At 48.7% G+C, this 7,781-nt stretch overlaps 1 protein-coding gene across 1 annotated transcript in view; it reads right to left on the bottom strand.

Moving 5' to 3' along the window:
* slc16a4 (solute carrier family 16 member 4) overlaps nt 1-1,857 on the bottom strand; it is a 94,546-nt gene extending 92,689 nt beyond the window's left edge. The window contains exon 1 of the mRNA XM_055654366.1: nt 1,648-1,857. The gene's annotated coding sequence lies outside the window, so the exon portion shown is untranslated. The remainder of the gene's footprint in view (nt 1-1,647) is intronic.
* Between the last annotated feature and the right edge of the window lie 5,924 nt (nt 1,858-7,781).

Genomic DNA, 7,781 nt, shown 5'->3' on the forward strand with positions numbered 1-7,781 from the left:
CAACACCTGTCCCTTTACCTCCCCCCTCGACTCCACGCAAGGACCCCGACAGTCTTTCCAGACGAGGCAGAGGTTCACTTGCACCTCCTCCAACCTAATCGACTGTATCCGCACATCCCGGTGGCTCAGCACTTCAACTCCCCCTCCCATTCCCAATCTGACCTTAAGTTTCTGTCCTGGGCCTCCTCCATTGTCAGAGGGAGGCCCAACGCAAATTGGAGGAACAGCACCTCATATTTCGCTTGGGTAGTTTACACCCCAGCGGTATGAACATTGACTTCTCTAACTTCAGATAGTTCTTGCTTTCTCCTTCCTTCCCCTCCCCCTTCCCACTTCTCCCACCAGTCTTATTGTCTCTGTTACCCCTGTCCCACTTAGGAAACCTGAACGGAAACCTCTGGGGACTTTACGCCCCACCCAAGGTTTCCGTGCGGTTCCCGGAGGTTGCAGGTGGTTGCCGGAGGTTGCAGGTAGTGGAAGCAGGTAGGGAGACTGACAAAAACCTCCGGGAACCGCACGGAAACCTTGGGTGAGGAAGGTCTCCAGAGGTTTCCGTTCAGGTTTCCCAAGGGGCATAATCTCCCGCCCCCTCCCCTGACATCAGTCTGAAGAAGGGTCTCGACCCGAAACGTCACCCATTCCTTCTCTCCAGAGATGCTGCCTGACCCGCCGCGTTACTCCAGCATTTTGTATCCACCTGCAGTTCCTTACATCTATCGATGGTTTTGAATCGGTGTTGTCTTTATTAGTTGTCTTAAACCGTGATGATGCAGACCCACAGTGTCCGCGGCGGGTGGGTGTTGTGACGGGCAGTGTGGCTGCTCCGTCGGCCAGTGGCCGGGAGAGAGGACAAGTAGCCACATGGTGGGATAGTGTCCGGCAATGGGCCGAGTGGCAGCCGGAGGGAGTGGCCGCAGGGTGGGGACGAGTAGCCGCGATGGGCTGAGTGGCCGCAGGGTGGGGGGGGGGGGGGGAGATTGGCCGTGGCCGGGGGGGGGGGGGTTAGTGTCCGGCAATGGGCCGAGTGGGAGGGAGTGGGCGATGGGCCGAGTGGACACAGGGTGGATGGGGGGGTAGTGGGGCGATGGGCCGAGTGGCCGCGGGAGAGGGGCAGTGGAGAATGAGTGGGACTGAAGGCTCGGGCAGTTGTAGTTGGGTTTGGGATGTGTTGGCCGGTGTGTCTGTGTCTGTGTCTGTGTCTGTGTCGGGCCGGCGGGCGCTCTCTCTCTCTCCCTGTCTCTGTCTGTGAGCCCCGCTCTCACCCAGTCGCCACCTCTCTCAGGAGAAGCCGAAACAAGACAATTCGCCGAGCTTGCCCCCGACCCACTCTGCGCTCCCCCACGACCGGCTACAACCCCCCGATTACAGACACACATGTAAAACAAAACAGTCGCAGTTTGGGATTTGGCAAAACCATGCTGGACGAGAGGAGCAGAGAATCAGCGTCCGCTACCTAGTTGGTACCGACAAGTTGCCCCGTCTCCCACTTCAATGACATTACAAGTTCTTCCACAGTTTGCCCGCCCGGCGCCCAGTCAGTCACCAACACATCCCAATACTCACACACCTCGCTTCACCCTGCCTGCCTGCATTGACTGTCCCCCAGTCACATTCACTGGGCTCCGGGACGGGCGTTGCTACACTTACCGTGTCCAGTGCCGCTGCCGGGCGGGCGGGCGAGCGAGCGGTTCCCGTCTAATCCGCCTCCAGCGCTGGACTCCACAAGCGCGGCTTTGTAGGCATGTGACCAGCGCTCTCCACAATCTCACAAGCTAATCTGCACTTGTGGCTGGCTGGCGAGAGAGGGTCCGTATCGTCGCCTCCTGCGCTCACCTGCTGCCCGGCCACCAGCCTCCCTCCAGCCCACACTGCAACTGTGGAACTTTTCATACACTTAGCACTGCCTCACCTTACACACCCCCGCCCCGCCCCTACATCGGTTCGCCATTCCCCTTTCCACAGCGCCTCCCCCCTGCGTATTCTTCCCCCTTCCCCAACTCCTAACTCTCTCAGTCCTCGCCCCACTCCCTCAGTCCCCCTCCCTGTTCATCTCCGGACTTTCTCCAGCACTTTGTGCTTCTCTCCGGCCCACTTGCTTCAGCTGGGGTCCTGATGCAAGTGAGGGAAGCAGAGATGGGGCAGGGGGTCATAAGGTCATAAGTGATGGGAGCAGAATTAGGTCATTCGGCCCATCAATATCTCTCCCTCCTAACTGCGGGGAAGGTGTGGGGGTGGGGGCACAGCCTCCCTGTTCTCCCCTCTCCCATCAGGCAAGAGGAACAGAAGTGTGAAGACGCACACCTCCAGATTTAAGGACAGTTTCTTCCCAGCTGTTATCGGGCAACTGAAATGTTCTCTCACCAAATTGAGCGCAGTCCTGAGATACCATCTGCCGCATTGGAGACGATCTTTAATCTGGACTTTATTTTGCACTAAACATTATTTCCTTTATCATGAATCTGTGCACTATGGACAGTTCGATTGGAATCATGTCTTGTCTTTCTGCTGACTGGTGAGCACGCAACAAAAGCTTTTCCCTGAACCTCGGTACACATGACAATAAACTAAACTACTCTGAACTATACCTGCCTACTGCTGTATCTCTCCAGCTATTGTTTAAACCCCTCACATGTAGTCCATACTCTCCCCTGTATTTCCCAAACCCCCCTTCGCCTGCCCCCATCTACCTCAGATGCTTCCCATACATCCCACTCACAACCCCTCACCCTGAACCTCTGAACCACCTTGTGTCTCTCAGTCCCTCAAGTTATGTGTTCAGTCCCATTTGTGTCCCAATCAACCATCAGGCTCTCTCCTCACTCCCCACTCAAATCTCCCCGGAACTCCCTACTTCCTCATCTGTAACTCTCAGCCTGCCAAGTCAAGTGAAGTCAAGTCAAGTTTATTTGTCACATACACATACGAGATGTGCAGTGAAATGAAAGTGGCAATGCTCGCGGACTTTTGTGCAAAAGACAAACAACAAAGCAACCAAACAAATTATAAACACAATCATAACACACATATTCTTTTACATAATAAATAATAGAAGGAGAAACGTTCTGTAGAGTTAGTCTCTGGTGAGATAGGCGTTTACAGTCCGAATTGCCTCTGGGAAGAAACTCCTTCTCAACCTCTCCGTTCTCACTGCATGGCAACGGAGGCGTTTGCCTGACCGTAGCAGCTGGAACAGTCCGTTGCAGGGGTGGAAGAGGTCTCTCATGATTTTGTTTGCTCTGGAGTTGCACCTCCTGTTGTATAGTTCCTGCAGGGGGGTGAGTGAAGTTCCCATAGTGCGTTCGGCCGAACGCACTACTCTCTGCAGAGCCTTCTTGTCCTTGGCAGAGCAATTCCCAAACCAGACGGTAATGCCCTGGTGACTGCCAGGACCAAGCGCAGGCTCAGCGATCATTTCGCTAAACAGCTCTACGATCAATAAACCTACCCGATCAACACTTTAACTCCGCCTTCCATTCCCACACTGACCTTTCTGTCTTGGGCCTCCTGCATTGTCAGAGTGAGGCCCAGTGCATATTGCAGGAACAGCACCTCATATTTCGCTTGAGCAGCTTACACCCCAACGATATGAATATTGACTTCTCTCTCTCCACCCCTCACCCTGCCTAGTTCTCCCATCAATCTGACTGTTCCCCTGATTAAATCTGTATGCTTCATTGCCACCTTCTCCTAGGTATTCTACATTTTCCTTGAACTGCATCCCCTTTGATGTCTCATTTTTACACCTTACAATTCCTTATCTCTATATCTCCGTCTCCCCTGACTAGGTCTGAAAAAGGGTGTTGACCTGAAACATCGCCCATTCCTTCTATCCAGAGATGCTGCCTGTCCCGCTGAGTTAATCCAGCATTTTACATCTATTGTTGGTCTAAACCAGCATCTGCAATTCCTTCCTACACATCTAGCTTCCAGGATAGATTATGTAGCCTTTGCTTGGTCTTGGACTTCTCCCGCCCGAGTTGCGGGGTCGAAGAGCTCCTGGAGCGGGGCCTCACAGCCCCGCCCCGCGCGGCATGGAATGGCCGCGGGACTCTGCGAGCGCACGCTGGGGGCTCTAACATCAAGAACCCGGTGTGCGACCTTGCACCACCCGGCGTGGCTTTAATGGCCGCGGGACAATCGCCATCGCCAGCCGGGGGCTTTGACTTTGACTCTGACAACAAGGGGGGGGGGGAGTGCAGTGGAGAGATAAGTTTTTTTGGCCTTCCATCACAGCAATGTGATGGATGTTTATGTAAATTATGTTGTGTCTTGGGTCTATTTGTTTGTAATGTATGGCTGCAGAATCGTCATTTCGTTTGGACCTCAAGGGGTCCAAATGATAAATAAATTGAATCTTGAATCTTGTAACACACACGTCTTTGGGATGTGGGGGAAACCGGAGCACTGAAGCAAACCCACATGGTCACAGGGAGGACGTGCAAACTCCGTACAGACAGCACCCGCAGTCAGGATCAAATCCGGGTATCTGACACTGTAAGGCAGCGCCACTGTACCGGCATGGACTCGGTGGGCTGAAGGACCTGTTTCCATGTTGTATCTATAAAGATAAACTAAATAAGAAAGATTGGCTTAGCCCGTCTTCAGATATTCATTTAAATCCAACTAAATCCATTGACTAACCTATGTCAATTAAAAATGTGTTAATCCTCTGGTGCCTTCATCAGCAGGAGCCTTGGCTGACTCCTTGTCTATCATATCCCCCTCCCTCATCAATAAATGTCAGATGGAACTGGTGGGGAAGGTCTGTAAGATTGAAAGATGCAGCACGGAAACAGGCCCTTCGACCCACCATGTCCATACCAGCCATCGATCACCCACTCCCTGCACACACTGGCAATTTACACAGTTCAATTATCCTACAAACCTGCACAGCTTTGGGATGTGGGTGGAAAACGGAGCACCCAGATGTAACCCATGTGGTCATAGGGAGAACGTGCAAACTCCACAACAGACAGCGCCTGAGGTCAGGATCGTACCCGGGTCCCTGGTGCTGTGAATCAGCTGTGCCACCGTGCCACCCAAAAAGGCTTTGAATGCTGGCATAGACATGATAGGTCAAATGGTCTCCATGTGGAGATGTAGAACACAAGGGAGATATCCTCTCAAACATGCCATTCACAAAATCTATCATCACATTCACCCTCTAATTCACCTGGTCTAAAATATCTGATTGATCTCATATCTAGGTGATCAATACTCAGCTCCCACATTACAATTTACTGCACACCTGATTCAATATCAAACTGAACCATTTCCAACATTCAAAATAACACAATCAAGCTGTTTATTAAATCTCCCTATGTCTCAGATTTACCTGTTTATCATTCTCCTTTGACCACAGAATCACCTCAGCTCCGACTTAATTTGTTTTATACCAGCTTACGTTCTTCCTACCTGTCTTTGAATGAATATTCTTGGAACACTATTTAGTTTAGGACTTGAATTTTGGTTGTAAACAATCAAAGCTGGAGAAAAGACTGTGAGGAATCACGGGAATAAGAGTCTCGACCCGAAACGTCACCTATCCAAGTTCTCCAGAGATGCTGCCTTATGCCCCTGTCCCACTTAGGAAACCTGAACGGAAACCTCTGGAGACTTTGCACCCCACCCAAGGTGCTAGTTGAAGGTGGTTGCCAGAGGTTGAAGGTGGTTGCGGAGGTTGCAGGTGGTTGCCGGAGGTTGCAGGTGGTTGCTGGAGGTTGCAGGTGGTTGCTGGAGGTTGCAGGTGGTTGCCAGAGGTTGCAGGTGGTTGCTGGAGGTTGCAGGTGGTTGCCGGAGGTTGCAGGTGGTTGCCGGAGGTTGTAGGTACCTGCAACCTCCGGCAACCACCTTCAACTAGCATTGCAACCGGCTTAGACTAAAAAATGACTGATTTTTAAAACGGCAACTTATTTTTAGTCGCGGCCGGTTTTGAATTTTTTGAAATAATCGCCGGAACATAGAAGATGCGGAAACCACTTTCGACCATTAGGGAGACTGATAAAAACCTCCGGGAACCGCACGGAAACCTCGGGTGGGGCGCAAAGTCTCCAGAGGTTTCCGTTCAGGTTTCCAAAGTGGGACAGGGGCATTACTCCTGCACTCTGAGTTACTCCAGTGCTCCATGAAACGTCACCTATGCATGTTCTCCAGAGATGCTGCCTGACCCGCTGAGTTACTTCAGCACTCTGTCATTTGATGAATTATTCTTTTTTTAACCAGGAAAACCTCACTACTGGAAATAAATAACAAGCATGCAGACTTTATATTGTCATTCATTTTGTTTTATGAAGTCTGTGCATGACTTTCACAATCGTCATGTAGAGAAATCCCTTGATTGGTGTAAATGTGGGATGCCGGTGGTGTGTATTTGTGTACAGCTGTATATGTTATCATTAATGATACTTTGAAAAGACGTGTCATCAATACTAATTTCAATTTTGTTGCTATTTAGAAAGCAAAGATTTGATGCATCTCTTGATATGCCATAAAAATCCCAGTTTTGCTGAGTATTAATAAAAAAACACAAAAATACCCCCAAAAACTAACCAAATCTAAAAACTAATCTAAAATCTATTTAGATTCAAGCCTTATTTTGTATTAATGTCAGACTGAAGATATTCTGGATTCAAGAAATAAATGCTTTTCTCCCTAAATTGTCTCTCCAGTTTGTGGAGCTGAAGCAATCAGGCACTTGGCATAACTTCTGCAGTTCGTTGAGTTTCCCCAGTTACTCCACTTGTAGACAGGATAAATCCCATCGCCTTCCAGTCACTGATTATGTATTCGGTTTGTGGTGCTTGTGATCTCTAATCCATTACTGCTAATTATTGTAGAGTTGCAGAGGCGAAAGACCTGGATGTTTCACAGATTTCTGGTCATGCTCAGTCTGCTTAAGCAAGTTGCATGTGTTTAAAGATGCACAATGACCCCTCACGTCCCATAGTTTGGATTCATTATTCAATGTTCTGTTTGATGACATTCCTTCTCCTGATTGTCTTGTTCTCAAATGTGATGATTCTCCCCCATTCTCAGTTCCTTTCAAATTATTCTCCGGATAACTTTATTCCATGGAGCACAGGAGGCTGAGGGGTGATCTTTTATTTATCTATTTATTTATTTATTTATTTATTTTTTGTTTTTTTGTTTTTGTTTTTTTGTTTATTTTATTAGAAGTTAATACAGCACAAAACAGTACAGTGGAACCTAATTTTAGGTGCCAACTATGTAATACCGTAATCCATTCTATGTACAACCTCTAGTTTTATGTTATAAGAAGGAAGTAAGCAGGACAAGAAAAAGAAAACAATAGAAAGAGGAAAAAGTGGAAAAATAGATGGTAGAGAGTAGAAAAACGTGAAGTGTGTATATAAAAAATAAAAAAGGAAGAGAGAAAGTGGAAAGTAGAAATAGAAGAGAAGGCCCCTTAAAAGAGAATTTTTCAAATCTGTATTCGGAGATGTAGATCTATCCGCGTCATGAACTGAAATCAGCAATCTTTACGGTACCGCTGCATCACATGATTCCAAAAAGTCGATGAAAGGAGACCAACTCTTTAAGAATTGGTCATATTTATGTATTAGTCGGAGTCTCATTTCTTCAAGGCGTGCTATGTCCATCATATTCCTATATGATCTTTTAGAGGTGTATAAAATCGTGAAGGGAATCGATAGGGTGAATGCAGTCTTTTGCCAAGGGTAGGGGAATCAAGAACCTGAGGACATTGGTTTATGGTGAAGCGAAAAATTTAATAGTAACCTGAAGGGCAGCTTTTTCACTCG

Source organism: Leucoraja erinacea, chromosome 24 (genome assembly GCF_028641065.1).
Source record: "Leucoraja erinacea ecotype New England chromosome 24, Leri_hhj_1, whole genome shotgun sequence".
In the NCBI taxonomy this organism is placed as follows: Eukaryota; Metazoa; Chordata; class Chondrichthyes; order Rajiformes; family Rajidae; genus Leucoraja; species Leucoraja erinaceus.